Genomic DNA, 22295 nt, shown 5'->3' with positions numbered 1-22295 from the left:
CGAACATTTTTATATCATACATGCACAAAACGGGGTTACAGATGCAAAGTTACGGCACGATGAACAAGGGCATTTGAATCTGGAAAACGAGGACCGCGACATATAACAGAGAAATTCATCACCTCGCGGATCTAGGGTTAACCACGGCACGGATTTCGAAGCGGCGGAGGATCTTGCTAGATCTGCGCCGGAGAAGGTAGGGGCGGCGACGGGAGCTCGCCGGCGTCCGGATCTGGCTGCGGGACGGCGGGAGGCGGCGCGGCAGTCGCGGTTGCCGGCGTCGGGCGGCGCCGGGGCGAGGAGCAGGGCGGCGGCCCGGTGCGGCGGCGGAGGCGGTGGCCGGCGGGGAGGGCGAGCTCCGGCGAGGGCTCGCCGGCGACGGGCGGCGGCCGTAGAGCGCGGGCGCGCTGACCGGGCGGATCTGGCCCGCCGTGGCCCGGAGCGGGCCGGAGATGGGCTCGCGGGCCCGGCGGCGATGTGGGGCGCGGTGGACACGTGGCGGCGCGGGAGTGGATCGGGCGGGCGGCGGACGTGTCCGGCGGCCGGCGGACGTGTCCGGCCGCGCGGAGGAGGAGATTTGTTAGGGTTTCAGGAGAGGGGAACCGCGAATTTCGGAGGGGGGTGTATTTATAGGCATAGAGGGAGCTAGGAGAGTCCAAATGAGGTGCAGTTTTCGGCCACACGATCATGATCGAATGCTCTAGATAATGGAGAGGGTTTTGGGCCAAATTGGAAGGGTGTTGGGCTGCAAGACACACGAGGCCTTTTCGGTCCCTCGATTAACCGTTGGAGCATCCAACGAAGTCCAAATGGTATGAAACTTGACATGCGGTCTACCGGTAGTAACCCAAGGCCGCTTGGCATGTCTTGGTCCAATCCGGAAATGTTTAACCCCCACACACGAAAGAAAGGTAGAAATGACCACCAGAGGAGAACGGAGCGCCAGAATGCAAAAGGACAACGGGGAAAATGCTCGGATGCATGAGACGAACACGTATGCAAATGCAATGCACATGATGACATGATATGAGATGCATGACAACAACAACAACAACACACGGAGACAAAAACCCAAACCCGGGAAAATAAAATAACTTAGCGCCAGAAATGGCAAGAGTTGGATTACATATTAGGTAAATCATATCCGGGGTGTTACAACACTCCACCACTACGAAAGGATCTCGTCCTGAGATCTAGGACTGGAAGAACGCCGGGTACTCAGAACGGAGGTGATCCTCGCGTTCCCAGGTGGCTTCACGGTCGCAATGGTGTGACCACTTGACTTTGAGGATTTTGATTGACTTATTGCGAGTCTTGCGTTCAGTCTCTTCAAGAATAGTAACAGGGTGCTCACGACAAGAGAGATCTTCTTGGAGCTCAATATCTTCGAAGTTGACGGTGCGTTCAGGAGTCTTGGAGCACTTGCGGAGCTGAGAGACATGGAACACGTCGTGAACATTTGCAAAGTTTGAAGGAAGGTCGAGTTGATAGGCGAGATCGCCTCTCTTGCTGACGATCTTGAAAGGTCCCACGTATCTAGTGGCAAGCTTCCCTTTGATACCGAAGCGACGAGTAACTTTCGTTGGAGAGACGCGGAGGTAAACATGATCTCCGATCTTGAAGGCCAAATCACGGTGCTTACTATCATAGTAGCTCTTCTGGCGCGATTGCGCTGCTTTGAGGTTATCTCGAATGACTTTGCACATTTCCTCTACCTATGTGATTAAGTCATTTCCCAGAAGTTGACGTTCACCGGTTTCAGACCAGTTGAGAGGGGTATGGCACTTCCTGCCATAGAGAATTTCGAATGGGGCCTTGCCCGAACTTGCTTGAAAACTATTGCTATAGGAGAATTCAGCATATGGAAGACAATCTTCCCACTTCATGCCGAAGGAGATCACACAAGCCCTGAGCATATCTTCAAGAATCTGATTGACACGCTCGACTTGACTGCTAGTTTGAGGATGCAAAGATGTGCTGAAGCGGATGTTGGTGCCCATGGACTTCTGAAAAGAATCCCGAAACTTGGAGGTAAAGATGCTGCCACGGTCTGAAGAGATCACCTGTGGAATACCGTGCAGCGAGACAATCCGAGAGGTATAGAGCTCCGCCAATTGAGCTGCAGTGATAGACTCTTTGATAGGCATAAAGTAAGCCACTTTAGTGAGTTTGTCGATGACAACGAATATAGCATCATTGCCACGATTGGACTTTGGAAACCCAGTCACGAAGTCCATCTCAATGTGGTCAAACTTCCATTCTGGAATGGCAAGAGGCTGGAGGAGACCAGCTGGCCTTTGGTGTTCTGCCTTCACTCTTCTGCAGACATCACACTCATTCACGAACTGAGCAATCTTGCGCTTCATTCGAGTCCACCAATAAGCCTGCTTGAGGTCCTGATACATCTTTGTGCTCCCAGGGTGGATGGAGAGGAGTGAATTGTGAGCCTCGTTCATAATAACCTTACGAAGATCGCCTTTGGGCACAACAATACGATCCTCGAAGAAGAGAGTATCCTTGTCATCAAGGCGGTAGCACTTGTACTTGGGTTGACTCTTGGCAATCCCAATCTTCACCTTCTTCACCATAGCATCAAGAAGTTGAGCCTCACGAATCTGGTCTTCCAAGGTAGGAGAGATTTGAAGGTTGGCGAGGAAACCTTGAGGAACAACTTGCAGATTAAGTTTGCGGAAAGCTTCACAAAGCTCGGGTTGATACGGCTTGAGAATCAGACTGTTGCGGTAAGCCTTCCTGCTCAATGCGTGAGCAATCACATTGGCCTTGCCTGGAGTATACTCGATACTCGGATTATACTCTTGAATCATTTCGACCCATCGAGTCTGCCTGAGGTTGAGATTAGGCTAAGTGAAGATGTACTTGAGACTCTTGTGGTCAGTGAAGATGTCCACTTTTCTTCCCAATAAGAGATGTCTCCAAGTCAAAAGAGCATGCACAACTGCCGCCAACTCAAGGTCATGAGTGGGGTAGTTCTTCTCGTTGGGCTTCAACTGGCGAGAGGTATAAGCCACAACTTGCTTCTCTTGCATCAACACTGCACCAAGACCTTGGAGAGAGGCATCGCAAAAGACCTCGAACGGTTTGGATTCATCAGGAGGAGTCAGAACTGGAGCAGTGACCAATTTCTCTTTCAAAGTGTTGAAAGCGATGTCACATTCCGGAGACCAAACGTACTTGACGTGCTTCTGGAGAAGGTTAGAAAGAGGCTTCGTGATCTTTGAAAAGTTCTCCACGAACCTTCTACAATAGCTTGCGAGACCGAGGAAGCTACGGAGTTGCTTCATGTTCTGAGGTGGTACCCAATTCACAATTGCAGACACCTTCTCAGGATTTACCGCAATTCCCTTGGCAGAGATGATATACCCAAGATAAAGAACCTCATCGAGCCAAAACTCGCACTTAGAGAACTTGGCGTAGAACTGGTGTTCCCTGAGCTTATCGAGCACCAAACGCAAGTGCTTGGAATGATCTTCCTTGTTCTTCGAATAGACCAGAATGTCGTCGAGATAGACCAAAACGAAGTCATTTGTGTAGGCGTTGAAGATGAAGTTCATCATGCGAGAGAAAGTCGGAGGAGCGTTGACGAGCCCAAAAGACATGACAGTGTATTCATATGAACCATAGCTTGTCCTGAAAGCCGCCTTGGGAATATCTTGCTCACGGATTCGAATCTGGTGATAACCCATATGGAGATCAAGCTTGGAGAATACTTGGGCACCTTTGAGTTGTTCGAACAGCTCGTTGATGTTGGGAAGTGGGTATTTGTTCTTGATATCTTCTTGTTCAATGGACGGTAGTCAACACAAAGTCGGTCCGTTCCATCCTTCTTCTTCACAAAAAGTACTCCACAACCCCACGGAGAGGAACTAGGTCGGATGAGACCCATTCGCTCTTGAATATCGAGTTGCTTCTTCAGCTCCTTCAACTCTTCAGGTCCGAGCTTATAAGAACGCTTGCAAACCAGTTCCGTGCTAGGCTCAAGATCGATGAAGAATTCAACTGGCTGGCGCGGAGGCATTCCTGGAAGCTCTTCTGGAAAGACGTCTTGATATTCGCAAACGACTGGAATTTGAGAGATGGCATCCAGTTCACCCTTCTCATTGAGAGAAAACAGACAGATGGTATCATCACGAGTGGCGAAGACAATTACATCCTCAGACGAATGAGTCAACTGAATCTACCTTGCTGCACAATCAAGATGCGCCTTGTGCTTAGAAAGCCAATCCATTCCGAGAATAAGATCAATATCTGAGTCACCAAGAACCGAAGGAGAAGATAGAAATTTCTAGTCACCCAAAGTGATAGTAACATCCGGAGAAATGGAGTTAGCATGCATGCGACTACCGGGAGAGACAACTGCTAATGGTCTAGGAAAAATTTGCAAGGCCAACCCATGCTTAGATGCAAACGGTCTCGAGATGAAACAATGCGATGCACTAGTGTCAAAAAGAACTTTAGCTGGAATATCGTTAACAGGGAGGTTACCCATGATGACATCTGACGAGTCCTCTGCCTGAGCTGCATTCATCAAATTGACCTTGGCGTGCTTGGGGTTATGCTTGACCACAGCTGTACTTGCCGATCTCGCAGGAGGAGGAGGAGGGAGGCGCCTCTGATTGAAGCACTTGTTGGCATAGTGACCCTTCTGTTGGCACTTGTTGCACGTGACCTCTGAAAGTGGACGGTGATACAGAGCACTCGATCTTGGAGCTTGAGACGAAGTCTTGTTCTGAAAGCTAGGGTTGGGTGGGTGGGAAGATCCACTGCCACCTTTGCTCTTCTGATACGGCTGACGGAACAGAGGAGGAGGAAGCCAATACTTCTGTTGCTTGGCCACTTGAGTAGAGGAAGAAGGAGTAGCATCTCTGACTCGCTTCTTGGAAGCATCACACTTCAGTTGAGCAGCCTCTTACTTCAATGCCATGTTGTAGAACTCATCGTACCTCAAGGGCTCAAAGAGAACAAGAGCTAGCTGGATTTCCTCTCTGAGACCACCCCTGAACTGGTATATCATGCTCTTCTCGTCAGGGACGTCCTACTTAGCAAAGCGGGCGAGCTTCTGAAACAACTTGTTGTAGTCATAGACAGACAAAGAGCCTTGCTTCAGGTTGCGGAATTCCTCACGCTTGCTTTCAACCACGCTCTGAGGAATATGATGAGCTTTGAAGTCTTGACGGAATTCATCCTAGGTAATCACACTGCCTCCTCTGGAATCTTTGTACTGCTGGAACCATTCTGCAGCTTGGTCTTTGAGTTGGAAGGAAGCGAACTTGACAAAGTGCTCAGGCCTGACGTTACTACACTCGAAATGCTTGCACAAGTCCACGAGCCAATCGTCAGCATCAGTTGCCTCAACACAATTGCTGAAAGTCTTTGGCTGGTTAGCAAGGAACTGGTTGAGTGTAGCAAAGTGATTCTGATTGTTGCCTTGGTTGCCTTGGTTCGCTTGGTTGCGCTCTTGAATAATTTGCATGATCAACTACGTGTTTGCATTGGTTGCGGCCATCACAGCTTGCCATGCCTCTGGAGGAGGGGGAGGTGGTGGCGGATCCTAATTCTGATTCTGATTTTGATTGCTGCTCTTAGCGGGAGCCACCCTGAAGAGTGTGACATCCGTTAGCACATTGACAGATAAAATTGAAGCTGAATCAAGCGGGTTGAAATTGCGACATATAGTCTCCACATCCGAACATAAGAACGAATGCATTCCACTAGAAATGTCACATATCCATAAATTGAGAAGCCACTTAGAATTTAGGTAGAGGAATAAATCAACAAGGTACGGTGCAAGAACAATTACTCGGTAAGAAATCCCAATCTCAAACCAAATATCTGTGGAAGAAGAACTAGAGCTACAAGAATTCCCACCTACGAAACTCCCGAACCTTTCCAGTTATGCAATCAGGTGTTGGGGATACAGGGGAAGCATAATATCTCACCTAAATCTAGCAATTCCTACATCCAGCTGTATCCATCCTTCAACACATAACCGAGAAAAACTTCGGAAACCATCTACCTCAACCTTCGAAAAGCATCCGTTATACAAGTTATGGCAATACTCCTGAACTCCCGCCCCAGTACTGGGTGGCGTCGAGGTTATCTCACCAACAACTGCATAAAAGAGATTTTCGATGTCGGCGTACTAAACTCAGGTATTCCAGAACTGCAACGATAAAATTGTGACGACAACACCTCGGAGCTCAACTGCCCGGGACACTGCCACAACCCCTAAATGACAGGAGGCACCAAGAACAATGTTCTCGTCACAAATCGATCGGAACGATTCCAAGATACCCGCGCGATCCTATTTTTTTGTGAAATTTGAGAAGAGAAGAGTCAAAACTCTACGTCAGGATGCCTTACCAGAGCGATGAAGGGACCGGGGTGTAAAAAGAATTCCTAAACTCTCCGATATATAATTCCTAAATGACTCAAAACATTTTTCTAGACTCAACAACGGCTGCTAAAAATGATCAAGCAGTGGGGGCTCCTAAGGTCGGGGAAGGCTCTGATTACCAACTTGTAACGCCCTCGATGCGGCTATATCTCCTACGTGTCGAAGCACGACTTAGAGGCATAACCGCATTGAAAGCAATGTCTCAAGTAAGGCAATCTTCACAACATCCCATGTAATATAGATAATAAAAGGGGAAGGTAGATAGGTGGCTTACACTCGCCACGTCAAACAAAGTACATAAATAGCATTATATCATCCGACCACTCATGGCCCGACTACGGTGCCAAAATAAAAGATCAGCCCAACATGCGACACGGTCCTGATCGCCCCAACTGGGCACCACTACTGATCATCAGGGAAAGACACATACTAACCGCGTGAGTCCTTGTCGAACTCCCACTTGAGCTCAAGCGCGTCATCTGGTATGGAGTCATCAGGCCCTGCATCTGGTTTGGAAGAAATCTGTGAGCCATAGGGACTCAGCAATCTCGCACCCTCGCGATCAAGACTATTTAAGCTTATAGGTAAGGCAAGGTAATATGTGGAGCTGCAGCAAGCGACTAGCATATATGGTGGCTAACCTGTTCGCAAAAGAGAGCGAGAAGAGAAGGCAAAGCGCGAACGAAGAACTAGAGAACATCCTGCGACAAGGATTACTCCAACACCGTGTTCACTTCCCGGACTCCGCCGAGAAGAGACCATCACGGTAACTCACACAGTTGATTCATTTTAATTAAGTTAAGGTTCAAGTTATCTACAACTGGACATTAACAAATTCCCATCTTCCCATAACCGCGGGCACGGCTTTTGAAATTTCAAATCCCTACAGGGGTCCCAACTTAACCCATGACAAGCTCTCACGGTCAATGAAGGATATTCCTTCTAGCGGGAAGACCTGATCAGACTCGGAATCCCGGTTACAAGACATTTCGACAACGTAAAACTAAACCAGCAACACCGCCCGAATGTGCCGACAAATCCCGATAGGAGCTGCACATATCTCTTTCTTAGGGCACACTCAGATTGTCTTAGGTACGGGTAGGCCAGCCCAGAGTTTCCCCTGGTGGCCACCGGTAGCTGACAGGTTGGACCAACACTTAGAGGAGCACTGGCCCAGGGGGGTTTAAATAAGATGACCCTCGGGCTCTGGAAACCCAAGGGAAAAAGAGGCTAGGTGGCAAGTGGTAAAACCAAGGTAGGGCATTGCTCGAAGAGTTTTATTCAAGGCGATTTGTCAAGGGGTTCCCATTATTACCCAACCGCGTAAGGAACGCAAAATCCGGGAACATAACACCGATATGACGGAAACTAGGGCGGCAAGAGTGGAACAAAACACTAGGCAAAAAGGCCAAGCCTTCCACCCTTTACCAAGTATATAGATGCATTAAGATAACAAGATCATATAATGATATCCCAACAAAAAATAATAATGTTCCAACAAGGAACGGTCTCCAATCTTCACCTGCAACTAGCAACGCTATAAGAGGGGCTAAGCAAAGCGGTAACATAGCCAATCAACAGTTTGCTAGGACATGGTGGGTTACAGGTTTGACATGGCAATTTGGGAGGCATGATAAGCATGTGGTAGGCATCGTAGCATAGGCATAGTAAAAGAGCGAGCATCTAGCAAAGCAAAGATAGAAGTGATTTCGAGGGTATGATCATCTTGCCTGCAAAGTTGTCAGAGTTGACTGGATCCTCGAATGCAAACTCAACGGGCTCCTCATTAGCGAACTCGTCTCCCGGATCTACCCAAACAAGACAAACAAGCAAGAGGAACACAATCAACCACGTGCAAAGCTCAACAACATGATGCAAACATGGTATGCTATGCGGGATGCGATATGTGATGCATATGCAAGATTTGACAAGGGATGAATGAACCTGGCCTCAACTTGGAAATCCAACTGTGCCACTTGAAAGGTGAGGTGATTTCACTTTAAATCGATATAAAGAACGCCGCAATCGGATGCACGGTTTGTAAATGGCAAGCAAAACAAATATGGCACCGGTCTGCGATAAACAGCACGTAGCCATCTAAATGCAACAAGATAATTATGCTACAACACTCAAACATGGCAACAAAATACATGGCAGGGATCCATTCATAATGCGTAACAAAAGATGAACACTGAGCTACGGCCAATTCATCCATTAACAGGTTCAAACAAGCATGGCAAACGTGCAATTGGTAAACAGATTTCAGACTTGACATGGCAAAGTAAAGCATGGCATGGAGCTACTCAAAGAGCTTAACAAAAGTCCCTTAGTGACCTTGAGCCAAAAGGGATCATAAAATACAATTGCAAGCATGTGAACATGGCAAAAACATAATCAGATCTCAGACTTAGTGAAAAACTAGAAATGCAAATCAGATATCAAGTAGGCATGTTTATGAGCTCGATGCACTCACTACAGAGCAAGGCATGACAAACTAAGCATACACCCATCAAGAATACACATTATATAATCTAGACATGGCAAGAACACCAACATATCTTGCACGGATCAACTACAGCATCCTCGGCAAAATCGCTAACAAGTAGACAATCTGCCCAGATTCATGAAATAGCAAAAGTAGAGCTCGATTGACTCAAGCTAGGTTGCTCCATAATTGCAAAAGAATACATGGATGGATAGATGACTACAAGATTAACAAATCATCGTTACTGATCATCCTCAAAAGAGGCACGGATCACTAGGAAACAACATGAAGATATGGCATGTTGATAAAAACAGATTAAGGACTTAGTGGAATTGCTAAGTCCCTGAAATCAGCATTAACGAATGCACCACTTTGCAAGCTTGAGCTAGTCACCGCACATATCACAAAAATACATGGATAGCACCTCTGGAAAGATGGCAAAGCATATAACAAAACACATGTAGAGCTCAGGGGCATATCATGCACACATTAATCATGGCAAAAATGACAAATAGCTATTTGGAGCAGCAGATCTGACAATTAACTCAAATAGCACTTTTCCAACAGCATTTCGGGCATCAAGATGAACTCAAATGAAAATGAAGCAATGAGATAAAATGATGTACTCTCTGAGGCGAACATTTTGATATGCTACACATGCAAAACGGGGTTATGGATGCAAAGTTACGGCACGATGAACAAGGGCATTTGAATCTGGAAAATAGGGACTTAGAGAAATTCATCACCTCGCGGATCTAGGGTTGACCACGGCACAGATTTTGAAGCGGCGGCGGATCTCGCCGGATCCGCGCTGGAGAAGGCAGGGGCGGCGACGGGAGCTCGCCGATGTCCAGATCTGGCCGCGGGACGGCGGGGGGCGGCGCGGCAAGCGCGGTTGCCGGCGTCGGGCGGCGCCGGGGCGAGGAGCATGGCGGCAGCCTGGTGCGGCGGCGGAGGCGGTGGCCGGCGGGGAGGGCGAGCTTCGGCGAGGGGTCGCCGGCGACGAGCGGCGGCCGGAAGGCGCGGGGCACGCTGACTGGGCGGATCTGGCCCGCCGTGGCCCGGAGCGGGCTGGAGATGGGCTCGCGGGCCCGGCGACGATGTGGGGCACGGTGGACACGTGGCGGTGCGGGAGTGGACCGGGCGGGAAGCGGACGTGCCCGGCGGCCGGCGGACGTGTCCGGCCGTGCGGAGGAAGCGATTTTTAGGGTTTCGGGAGAGGGGAACCGCGAATTTCGGAGGGGGTGTATTTATAGGCATAGAGGGAGCTAGGAGAGTCCAAATGAGGTGCAGTTTTCGGCCACGCGATCGTGATCGAACGCTGTAGATAATGGAGAGGGTTTTGGTGGGTTTTGGGCCAAATTGGAAGGGTGTTGGGCTGGAACACACACGAGGCTTTCGGTCCCTCGGTTAACCGTTGGAGCATCAAACGAAGTCCAAATGGTACGAAACTTGACAGGCAGTCTACCGGTATTAACCCAAGGCCGCTTGGCAAGTCTGGGTCCAATACGGAAATGTTTAACCCCCACACACGAAAGAAATCTAGAAATGACCACCGGAGGAGAACGGAGCGCCGGAATGCAAAATGGACAACGGGGAAAATGCTCGGATGCATGAGACGAACACGTATGCAAATACAATGCACATGATGACTTGATATGAGATGCATGACAACGACAACAACACACGGAGACAAAAACCCGAACCCGAGAAAATAAAATAACTTAGCTCCGGAAACGGCAAGAGTTGGATTACATATTAGGTAAATCATATCCGGGGTGTTACACTACTCCAAGTATTGCCCCAACAAGAAGCCTGACGCCCCGCGCCCCAATGCGCAGAACCCAAGGCAAGGCCATGGAATGCCACCAAGGAACCAAGCTCCCCGCAACCCTCCCAACAACGGCAAGGGTTGTGAATCATGTCACCGCAGAAGAAGCCCAGGAAGACCCGGACGTCGTGCTGGGTACGTTCCTTGTTAACTCAGCACCTGCAACTGTCTTGTTTGATTATGGAGCCACGCATTCATTTGTCACCCATGAATTTGCATTAAAGAGTGGCATGACCCCTACACCCCTGAATAACCCTATGGTGGTACAAACCCCCGGAGCAGAGATGAGAGCCAAGATAGGATGTAAAGGAGTCGGGATTGTCATTAATGGGGTAGACTTCCTAGCAGACCTTATCATCTTAAGATCGCAAGGCTTGGATGTGATCTTAGGAATGGATTGGCTCATCAAGCACCAAGGCTTGTTAGACTGTGCCAATCGGTCAGTCACTATGAGCAATGACCAAGGAGTCGAAGTTAAATTTGCCTCCAACCCCTCCTCTGCTCAAGACAACCAAGTCAACTGTCTGACTGAAGTCGGATTGGAGCAAGTGCCGGTGGTATGCGAATACCCTGATGTATTTCCTGATGAGCTACCGGGAATGCCTCCAGACCGAGACATTGAGTTCATCATCGAGCTCATGCCCGGAGCAGGACCCATCCATAAGAAGCCCTATAGAATGGGATCGGAAGAGTTAGCAGAGTTGAAGAAGCAACTGGAAGAGCAGTTGAGGAAGGGATTTATCCGCCCTAGTGCCTCCCCTTGGGGATCACCTGTTCTATTTGTGGCAAAGAAGGATGGTACCATCCGCTTGTGCATTGACTACCGCTCCCTCAATGAAGTTACAATCAAGAATAAGTATCCACTTCCCAAGATTGAAGATCTGTTTGATCAACTCAATGGGGCCAAGGTGTTCTCCAAGATCGACCTCAGATCTGGGTACTACCAGCTAAAAATCAGACCTCAAGATATTCCGAAGACGGCATTTGTAACCAGACATGGCCTGTATGAGTGCACGGTCATGTCCTTTGGATTGACCAATGCCCCAGCTTACTTCATGTATCTCATGAATAAGGTCTTCATGGAATATTTGGACAAGTTTGTCGTTGTCTTCATTGATGACATTCTTGTCTTCTCGAAGACGGAAGAAGAGCACGAGCAACACTTGAGGATGGTCCTAGACAAGCTTCGAGAGCACCAACTATATGCCAAGTTCAGCAAGTGCGAATTTTGGCTGCATGAGGTTGGATTCTTGAGTCATGTTTTGACCGAAGAAGGATTGTCGGTCGATCCCACTAAGATTGAAGCCGTGACTGAATGGCAATCCCCAAGCAATGTGAAGGAAGTAAGAAGCTTCCTCGGACTCGCGGGATATTACCGCAAGTTCTTTGAAGGATTCTCAAGCATTGCACGACCCATGACTCAGCTCTTGAAGAAGGACAAGATGTTTGAATGGACGCCGAAGTGCGAAGAAAGCTTCCAGGAGCTGAAGAAGAGATTGACCAACGCCCAAGTTTTGGCCACACCAGATATACACAAGGAATTTGTGATATATTGTGATGCGTCGAGAACCGGACTGGGAGGTGTTCTGATGCAAGAGGGCAGAGTCGTGGCTTACCTTTCGAGGCAACTACGGCCTCATGAAGAAAACTATGCTACTCATGACCTCGAGTTGGCAGCTATAGTTCATGCCCTGAGGACATGGCGACTGTCGGTGTCAAAACCGGTGGATCTCGGGTAGTGGGTCCCAAACTATGCGTCTAGGCCGGATGGTAACAGGAGGCAGGGAACACGATGTTTTACCCAGGTTTGGGGCCTCTTGATGGAGGTAAAACCCTACGTCCTGCTTGATTAATATTGATTATATGGGTAGTACAAGACTAGATCTACCACGAGATCAAGGAGGCTAAACCCTAGAAGCTAGCCTATGGTATGATTGTTGTATATGGAGTTGATTGCCTACGGACTACAACCCTCCGGTTTATATAGACACCGGGTAGGGTTAGGGTTACACAGAGTCGGTTACAATGGTAGGAGATCTTGAATATCCGCATCGCCAAGCTTGCCTTCCACGCCAAGGAAAGTCCCATCCGGACACGGGACGAAGTCTTCAATCTTGTATCTTCATAGTCCAGGAGTCCAGCTGAAGGTATAGTCCGGCTACCCAAACACCCCCTAATCCAGAACTCCCTCAGTAGCCCCTGAACCAGGCTTCAATGACGACGAGTCCGGCGCGCAAATTGTCTTTGGCATTGCAAGGCGGGTTCCTCCTCCAAGTCCTTCATAGAAGATTGTAAACACCAAGAGTAGTGTTCGGCTCTGCAAAGTAAGCTTCCACATATTGCCATAGAGAGAATAATATTAACACAAATCAAATCTGCTGATGTATTCCGCAGTGCGTCATTGCACTACAGCCAAGTCCTTTACTCGAATCATTTTACTTTTTCACCTCAGCATGTTTTGCGAGGCGGTTTCCTTGGCATGTCTTGTCAAAGCAGAGATCGTGTACCCCCTTTACGGGATTCTCATCAATACGGACGTGGGTAACCCAACCGCGCCATTTATCACGGCGCTTGGGAGGCAAGCGAGTTTTACTAGGCTGGTGGGGACGCACAACCGCATCCGCCCATATAAGGGGATAAGGATCCACCTTTTTACCTACGCCTTCTTCCTTCTTTGCCTATCCATCTCCTGCGCACTCGAGCTCCAGCGCCCAAGCCCGCACTTCCCACCTCAACCTTCTCCAGCAATGTCCGGAGCGGGAGGCAAGTGGATGGTCTCCTCCGCTACAGAGGGCCAAGTCAAGAAGCTAAGGAAGGCCGGATACCTGTCCAAGGACATCGCGCACCGGCTTCCCGAAAAGGGGCAGCTTCTCCCCACCCCAAGGCCCCATGAGAGGGTAGTATTTCTCCCCCACTTCCTCTGCGGACTAGGTTTTCCACTCCACCCATTTGTCCGGGGGCTCATGTTCTATTACGGCCTGGATTTCCACGATCTGGCCCTGAACTTCATCCTCAACATCTCGGCGTTTATCGTCGTGTGCGAGGCTTTCCTCCGCGTCCGCCCTCATTTTGGCCTCTGGCTCAAGACCTTCAACGTCAAGCCCAAGGTGGTGCGCGGCAGCCAGGCGGAGTGCGGAGGCGCCATGGTGGGCAAGATGGCCAACGTCCTATGGTTCGAGGGCTCTTTTGTGGAGACCCTAAAGGGGTGGCAATCCGGGTGGTTTTACATCACCGAGCCACTCGATCCGAAATGGACCGAAGCCCCCGAGTTCCGATCCGGACCCCCCACACGGCTTATGTCCTGGAAAGAGACGAGCCTGTCATGGGGTGATGAAAAAGAGGTGACCAGATTGCAAACATGCATCCAGTCCCTGGTGAACAAGCCAATCCGGCTTGTTAATGTAATCCAGGTTATGCTCGTCTGCCGGATCCTCCCGTGCCAACAACGGGATTTTAATCTGTGGGAGTTCGACCCGGCGCAGCACCAAACCCTTAGCAGGCTCTTCGACACGACGTACGAAGATGCCGAGGCTCCCGCAACCGCTTCCGAGGACCGCGGATACAGCTCACAGCGTCACACTAGCGAGGTAAGCTATCTTCACCTTTTACAGGATGTTAAGCTTTCTTCATAGTTTGACTCTACGCGGGATCTAAACTCCCTTACCTTTGACAGGCTTGGCAGGCGATATCCGGACCGATTAACTGTCCGGCTCCGCTGCCCGAAGACCCAGCCCCACCTCTACTAGTGAAGCTGCTAGTTCCGGCACCTTATGTGGTGCCGGAGAAGAAGGCCAAGAAGAAGAAGGCCACGGGGACTCGAAAGAGTGCCCGCAACGTGGTGGTGTCGGACTCGTCATCCGACGAGTCCGAGACGCCCTCTTCCCGTGAAAACGAGGAGGAGGAAGAAGAAAACTCTCCCCCCAGCGGAGGGAGGAGAGAAGAGGAAGGCCGCCCCAACGGGAGAGGCCGAGGGGTCTAGGTAAAGGAAGACCCCTCCGCCGGACTACTCCCCCGACGCCGAAGAGGGCGGAGAGGAGTGGCCAAACAGGGCCAAGCGTCCGGCGAAATCGTATGTTCGGATATCAGAGTAACTCATGATGTTCCTTTGTTGCACAGCTTTCCCTAATGTCGAACATAATTATGCAGCCTGCCCCGGGCCGAATTCAACGAATCGTCGGGCGGCTCCCTGGACTCATCGGACGTGAACTCAGTTCTGCCCGCTGTCTCCCCCCGCACTGCAGATGACGCCGAAGTGGCGTCGCGACAAGATCTGGGGCAGGAGGAGGTGGTCCTGGAGGAGCCACAAGGCAACCTCCCAGACTCCAGGAGTGAAGGGGATAAGTCCCCCCAGGGCTCCAAGTCCGGCTTTGTGCTGGACACCGCGCCGGAATCTTCCACAGTTCCGGACCGCGGTAGGCGAACTCCTTCCCAGAGGAGCAAGCCTTCTGAGCCGGCGGCCTCCGTCCAACCGGAGGTGCCGGACAATCTGCTGGAGGTGCTTGACGGCGCCTCCATCGACGAGGGGCACCGTACTATTATGAGTACGGTGATCCAGAAGGTTCAGTCCGCCAAGAGAGGACTGACTGAAGCTTGCGCTAGCCTTCTAACAGGCTTCGAGGTAAGTAAAAACATGTAAAAATATTACCGCATAGATAGTAGCCCCTGATGCTCTGTTTGGCGTTCGGAAACAAAAGCCGAATAGAGGATCTATTAAATTCCGCAGGAGTCTAACAAAAAGAGTCAATATGCATATGCAGGCTTCGCTGCTATCCACCGCTGCACTGACTGCGGAGGTGGGTGTCCTGAAGCAGGACCTCGAGCGGACCGAGCAAGAGCTCGGCCTTGCCAAGCGCCAGCTCGAGGAGAAAGAAGGTAAGAAATACCTTACAGAAAAAGTGCCTATAAAAAGGCGTGATTGCAAAAAAAAATAACAGGATTGTACTGCTTATTTTAGGGGCCACGACTGAGGTGGCGACCCTTAAGCAGGCGCTGTCTGAGGCCGAAAAGAAAACGGCAGCGGAGCGCATCGAGCGAGACAGACTTGGGGCTCAGGTCGGCGAGGTGCAGCAAGAGCTTCGGGCTCTCATTAAAAAACATGAGAGTTTGGAGCTTGAGTCAAAGGCGTAAGCATCCGAGCTCGCGACGGCCCTTGAGACTGCCAAGTCTGCCAAGGCCGAAGCCCAAAAGGCCCTCCAAGAGTTGGAGGAGATGAGGAAGATAGCAGCGGGTAAGGCATTCTTCATGCAAAGCAGAAATATAAAAGTAAACTACTTGTTACTTACCCGAATCCGGAGCTCTCCAGGGGCATTCGCAGATCTTCCCCGTAGCATATCTGATGCCGCCGCATTCTACCGAGCTGAAGAGGGCAGCTCGACAAAGAAGGTGTTCTGGTCTCAGTATTCTGAGGCCGGACACCCTGTGCCTTTGAGCGACCAGCTGAAATAGCTGGTCGAGCTCCACAAGGCGGCCGAACAGGCCATGAAGGGCTTCATAGTTCGGCTGTGGCCCGAAGAGGCCCTGCCTGGGAGCTATTTCGGGCTGGTGCGGCAGCTGGTGGAGGCCTGTCCGAGGCTCAAGGTCATCAAGCGCTCCGTCTGCATCGAAGGTGCCCGTCGGGCCCTTGCCCGTGCAAAGGTGCACTGGGGTAAGCTGGACGGTGAGAAGCTTGTGAAGGACGGGCCGCCGCCGGGGAAGGAGCATCGCAAGCCCGAGAACTACTACAAGGATGTTCTTGCAGGTGCCCGCCTTGTGGCGGATGAATGTACCAAGGATGTGATTTTTGAATGAACTCGCTCATGTTTATCCTGTGCGCTGAAAACTTGTTCATATGCGCTAAGCAATGCTTATTGAATTTAAAATATTACTTTATGTATGGCCGTTTATCAAAAAATTGAGAGATGGCCAGTCGTCGGCTTCTGCCCCCATGCCACTAGTGCTGGGGTGTTCGGGATAAACCTGAGCGCTCTTTTTCCCATAGTTGGGTCCTTCGAGGGAGGCGCTCAGCACAACGAACCAGGCAATCGGACTATAATGCTTGAACACTCTCACTTAGCCATAGAACTCTATAATTTTAAATTTCAGCGAAGCCCCTAGTTCAGAAGACCGAGTTCGGGGCGCTATCCACGCCTTGGCCGGACAAAGCCAGCTCCTCGCTCGAAGCGGCATAAGTCTTTAGGGACTCGAAAAACCTCTCGAACAGCGACCGGTCTCTCGCCTCATCATGACAGTCAGTTTTAGCTTTCTCCATTGAGGTGCTTAACCCAGCTGAATCGGGGCACAATCGCAGTGGTTCTCCTAGTGCTACCTTAGCCGATAGAGCGGAACGTAAGGCACCAAAACATAGGAGCCGGGCAAACCCAACAATTGACCCAAATCATGATTCGGAGCCGATGCATATAGTGTTATAAGTTCAGGGTGCCGCACTTGTGAAACTGTACAGACTTCTCACGCCATAATGAGGGGTACTGAAGCCCCTGGCGTGTTTGCTGTACCATGGTGTACGGGTGCAATCATGTCATTTAATAAACATATATGTGAAAAGAGGATAATGCAAAAAATAGACAAAAAGCTAAGCATTGTTTATAGAGAGGCTATTTATTAAAGCCGAACGATACAAATAGTGCGGTAAGCAAAAGATATTGGACTATTCAGTATGTCCTGACCACGGGCAGGCCGCGGAATTGTATTTAAAACAGGTATACCGCTCGTAATAGAGACCACCTGGGAGTTCCATAATGCGGCATGGCTTGTCTGCCTCCCTGGATCTTGCATCATTTGTGCGGCAGTCGAATTGCCGAACAGGTCGTCCGAAGTATGGAGTCCTGAAAGTAAGAAAAATTAAAAAAAAGAATCCGGCAGCCCCTAGTATGTTTTAAGCCGTATTTTGGGCGTGCCGTTATTGTGCCCCTTCCCCTGTGCCCATGGTATTTCAAGGGCGTAGTTATGTACGCGAGGTACTGGTTTCGCTATGTCGCGAAAGCTGGGGTTGGGGCCGCATTGCTACGCTTGCTCAGAGTGTGCCAGGCGGTCCTGCTGTGGGTTACTCCGGACGCGCTTGGCAGTGCCTGGCTTTTTAATGGCCGGACTGGAGAATTGCCTGAGAAGGCTACTTTATACCTCCGCTGCGAGAGCCACCGTATGCTCCTCCGTACGGAGGGAGCGTTTGGTGTTTCCGTTGACTGTAATTACTCCTCGACGGCCTGGCATCTTGAGGTTGAGATATGCGTAGTGCGGCATCGCATTGAACTTTACGAATGCGGTTCGTCCGAGCAAGGCGTGATAGCCACTGCGAAACGGGACTATATTGAAGATTAACTCTTTGCTTCGGAAATTGTCCGGGGATCCGAAGACCACGTCAAGTGTTGCTGAGCCTGTACAGTTGGCTTCTACACCTGGTATAACGCCTTTAAAGGTCGTTCTTGTGGGCTTAATCCTTGAGGGATCTATGCCCATTTTCCGCACTGTATCCTGATAAAGCAGGTTCAGGCTACTGCCGCCGTCCATGAGGACTCTTGTGAGATGAAATCCGTCGATGATTGGGTCGAGAACCAATGCGGCGAAGCCGCCATGACGGATGCTAGTGGGATGGTCCCTTCGATCAAAAGTGATCGGGTAGGAGGACCATCGGTTGAACTTTGGGGCGACTGGCTCCATCGCGTATACGTCCCGTAGCGCACGCTTCCACTCCCGCTTGGGGATGTGGGTTGCGTATATCATGTTCACCATCCGCACTTGTGGGGGAAAGCCCTTCTGTCCATTGTTGTTCGGCGGCTTGGGCTCCTCGTCGTCACTGTGCAGCCCCTTGTCTCTGTTTTCGGCCCTTAACTTGCCTGCCTGCTTGAACACCCAACAATCCCTGTTAGTGTGATTGGCTGGCCTTTCGGGGGTGCCATGTATCTGGCACAAGCGATCGAGTATTCGGTCCAAACTGGACGGGCCTTGAGTATTCTTTTTGAATGGCTTTTTCCGCTGACCGGATTTATAGCCTTTGAATCCGGCATTGACTGTCGTGTCTTCATTGCTGTCGATGTTAACGCAGCGTTTTTGCTTATTCCAACGTGTCCTGCCACTTTTGTCCTTGGTATCCGAATTACCAGGGTTCTTTGATAAGTTGTTACTGTGAGCTAGCCAGCTGTCTTCTCCCGCGCAAAAGCGGGTCATGAGTGTCGTGAGGGCTGCCGTGGATTTCGGTTTTTCCTGTCCCAGGTGCCAGGCAAGCCACTCGTCGCGGATGTTATGTTTGAAGGCTGCTAGGGCCTCTGCGTCCGGACAGTCGACTATCTGGTTTTTCTTTGTTAGGAACCGTGTCCAGAATTGTCTGGCCGATTCCTCTGGCTGCTGAATTATGTGGCTTAAGTCGTCGGCATCCGGCGGTCGCATGTAAGTGCCCTGGAACTTGTTGAGGAATGCGGCTTCCAGGTCCTCCCAAGAACCGATTGAGTCTGCTGGCAAGCTGTTAAGACAATGTCGGGCCGGTCCTTTAAGTTTGAGCGGGAGGTATTTGATGGCGTGTAGATCATCGCCACGTGCCATGTGGATGTGAAGGACATAATCCTTGATCCATACCGCCGGATCTGTTGTGCCATCGTATGATTCGATGTTTACGGGTTTGAAACCCTCTGGGATTTTATGATCCATTACTTCATTCGTGAAGCATAGCGGGTGTGCGGGGCCTCTGTACTGGGCTATATCATGATGCAGCTCGGAAGAGCTATGTCTGTTGTGTTCGGCCCGGCCGGATTTGTTGTATCCGGAGTGAAGATCATTTTCACATGCCGTAGGGCGCCTGCGCGATCCGTAGATCGATCTTGTTTGTCTTGCCTTATCCTCCAGTATGTCTCGCAGGTCGGGCGGATTTTCCCGTGCCTTAGTTGAGCGGCGTCGGGGCATGGCTTGGGTGGAGGGCCGAGAGGCCTCTTTGTCGCGGCCGCGAGGTGGCCGGTCTGCCATGTCATGCGCTGGTGATGTAGGTGCTTCCTCCTCTGATCGGGGTAGCGGCCTGCGCTTCGGGTAACTCTTGGAGGGGCGTTCGAGTTCATACTCTTCGGCCGCAAGGACTTCAGTCCATCTGTCAGCTAGCAAATCTTGGGCAGCTCTAAGTTGTTGCTGCTTTTTCTTGAGGCTGCTTGCCGTGGCTAAAAGCCTGCGTTTAAAACGCTCATGTTCGGCGGGGTCTGATGGTATGACGAATTCGTCGTCATCGAGGCTTGCATCGTCTTTGGAGGGAGGCTATAGTTATCATCCTCGACCTCTCGGTCTACCGCTCTCTCATGAGGGCTGGCTTCTCCATCTTCCTATGCTGAATCTTGCTGAGGTGGGTGTTCTTCGACGCTATCCGGGGTAGTATTATTTCCCATGCCGGAATCACCGTTTTTGCTTTGGCGGGATTTAGAGCGGCGCCGCTGACGCCGGCGCTTTGGCTGTTTCTTGGGGGCGTCATCCCCCACTGTTCCATCGCCATCTCCATCTTTTCGAGTATCCACCATATATATGTCATATGACGAGGTGGCCTTCCAGCGCCCTACAGGTGCTGGTTCCTGTTCGTCTCCTACATTGTCGTCCATGCCGTCGATGTTTTCGGAGCTGAAGTCAAGCATGTCGATTAGATTGTCGACAGTGGCTACAAAGTGGGTGGTGGGTGGGCTTTGAATTTCCTCATCGCCCGTATCCCACCCTCGCTGACCGTAGTCCGGCCAGGGCTCTCCTGATAAAGAGAGAGACTTAAGAGAATTCAGGATGTCGCCAAAAGGCGAACGCTGAAAGATGTCTGCGGCGGTGAACTCCATTATCGGCGCCCAATCGGATTCGATTGGCAGAGGCGCGGGGGGTTCGGAGTCCGGGGAGGAGTCCAGATCCTCGGAGTCACGGGTCGTGCAGAGTGCGGGGCTAGCGTTTGGCTCGATCGCTTTTGGGATCGCAGCCCCCGAGGTGACGTCCAACCGCTCATCCTCGATTGGCGCAATAGGCTCCGAGTTAGGGGTCGGAACCGATGCGTGTGCGGCCTCCAGGACACTGTCCGGGGGCAGATCTAGATCATGCCTCTCGAGATAGTGCGGCGCGCTTGGCCGTGGCTCGAGTACGTCGAAGATCAAGTCTCCGCGGATGTCAGCCGTGTAGTTTAAGCTTCCAAACCTGACTTGATGGCCAGGGGCGTAGCTTTCGATCTGCTCCAGGTGGCCGAGCGAATTGGCCCGCAGAGCGAAGCCGCCGAAGACGAAGATCTGTCCGAGGAGCAAAGCCTCACCCTGGACCGCATCGTTGTTGATGATCAAAGGAGCCATCGGGCCTAAAGGCGATGACACAGAGGAACTCTCAATGAAAGCACCAATGTCGGTGTCAAAACCGGCGGATCTCGGGTAGTGGGTCCCGAACTGTGCGTCTAGGACGGATGGTAACAGGAGGCAGGGAACATGATGTTTTACCCAGGTTCAGGCCCTCTTGATGGAGGTAAAACCCTACGTCCTGCTTAATTAATATTGATGATATGGGTAGTACAAGACTAGATCTACCACGAGATCAAGGAGGCTAAACCCTAGAAGCTAGCCTATGGTATGATTGTTGTATATGGAGTTGATTGCCTACGGACTACAACCCTCCGGTTTATATAGACACCGGATAGGGTTAGGGTTACACAGAGTCGGTTACAATGGTAGGAGATCTTGAATATCCGCATCGCCAAGCTTGCCTTCCACGCCAAGGAAAGTCCCATCCGGACACGGGACGAAGTCTTCAATCTTGTATCTTCATAGTCCAGGAGTCCGGCTGAAGGTATAGTCCGGCTACCCGAACACCCCCTAATCCAGGACTCCCTCAGCGACATTACCTCCTAGGGAAGCGGTGTGAGATATACATGGATCACAAAAGTCTAAATTATATTTTCACTAAGAAGGAATTGAACATGAGGCAAAGAAGATGGCTAGAGTTGATCAAGGATTATGACCTTAGTGTTCAATACCACCCTGGAAAGGCTAATGTGGTAGCAGATGCATTAAGCAGGAAGGCTTGTTCCTTGAATGCTATGCTTAAGGACAGGCTACCCGCCTTGTATGAAGAACTTGAAAGCTTCGGGTTGGAACTGGTTGCACCAGGATTCTTGGCCAACCTCGAAGTTAGGCCTACCTTGATAGATGATGTTAAGGAAGCTCAGAAGGGACACGAAAGTATTGAAGGCATCAAGAGGGAGATCAAGGCAGGCAAGGCCCCAGGATTCTCAGAGGATGAGCAAGGAATTGTGTGGTTTGGGAATCGCATTTGCGTACCCAACAAGATTGAGCTCAAGGATTTTATCTTGCAAGAAGCTCATGACACCCCGTATTCCATCCACCCCGGAGGAACCAAGATGTATCAAGACCTAAAGGAAAGATTCTGGTGGCATGGCATGAAGAGAGAGATAGCCACTTTAGTCGCTAAGTGTGACATATGCCAAAGGTTCACAGCTGAACATCAGCGACCCGCTGGATTGTTACAGCCTCTCAAGGTGCCTGAATGGAAATGGGATAAAGTCGGAATGGACTTCATCACTGGATTACCCAGGTCAAATAAGGGACATGACTCCATCTGGGTCA

Source organism: Triticum urartu, chromosome 7A, assembly GCF_056163025.1.
Source record: "Triticum urartu cultivar PI428250 chromosome 7A, HENAU_Tu73, whole genome shotgun sequence".
NCBI classification, from domain to species: Eukaryota; Viridiplantae; Streptophyta; class Magnoliopsida; order Poales; family Poaceae; genus Triticum; species Triticum urartu.
The sequence above is the reverse complement of the archived record's forward strand: the minus strand, read 5'-3'. Positions refer to the sequence as shown.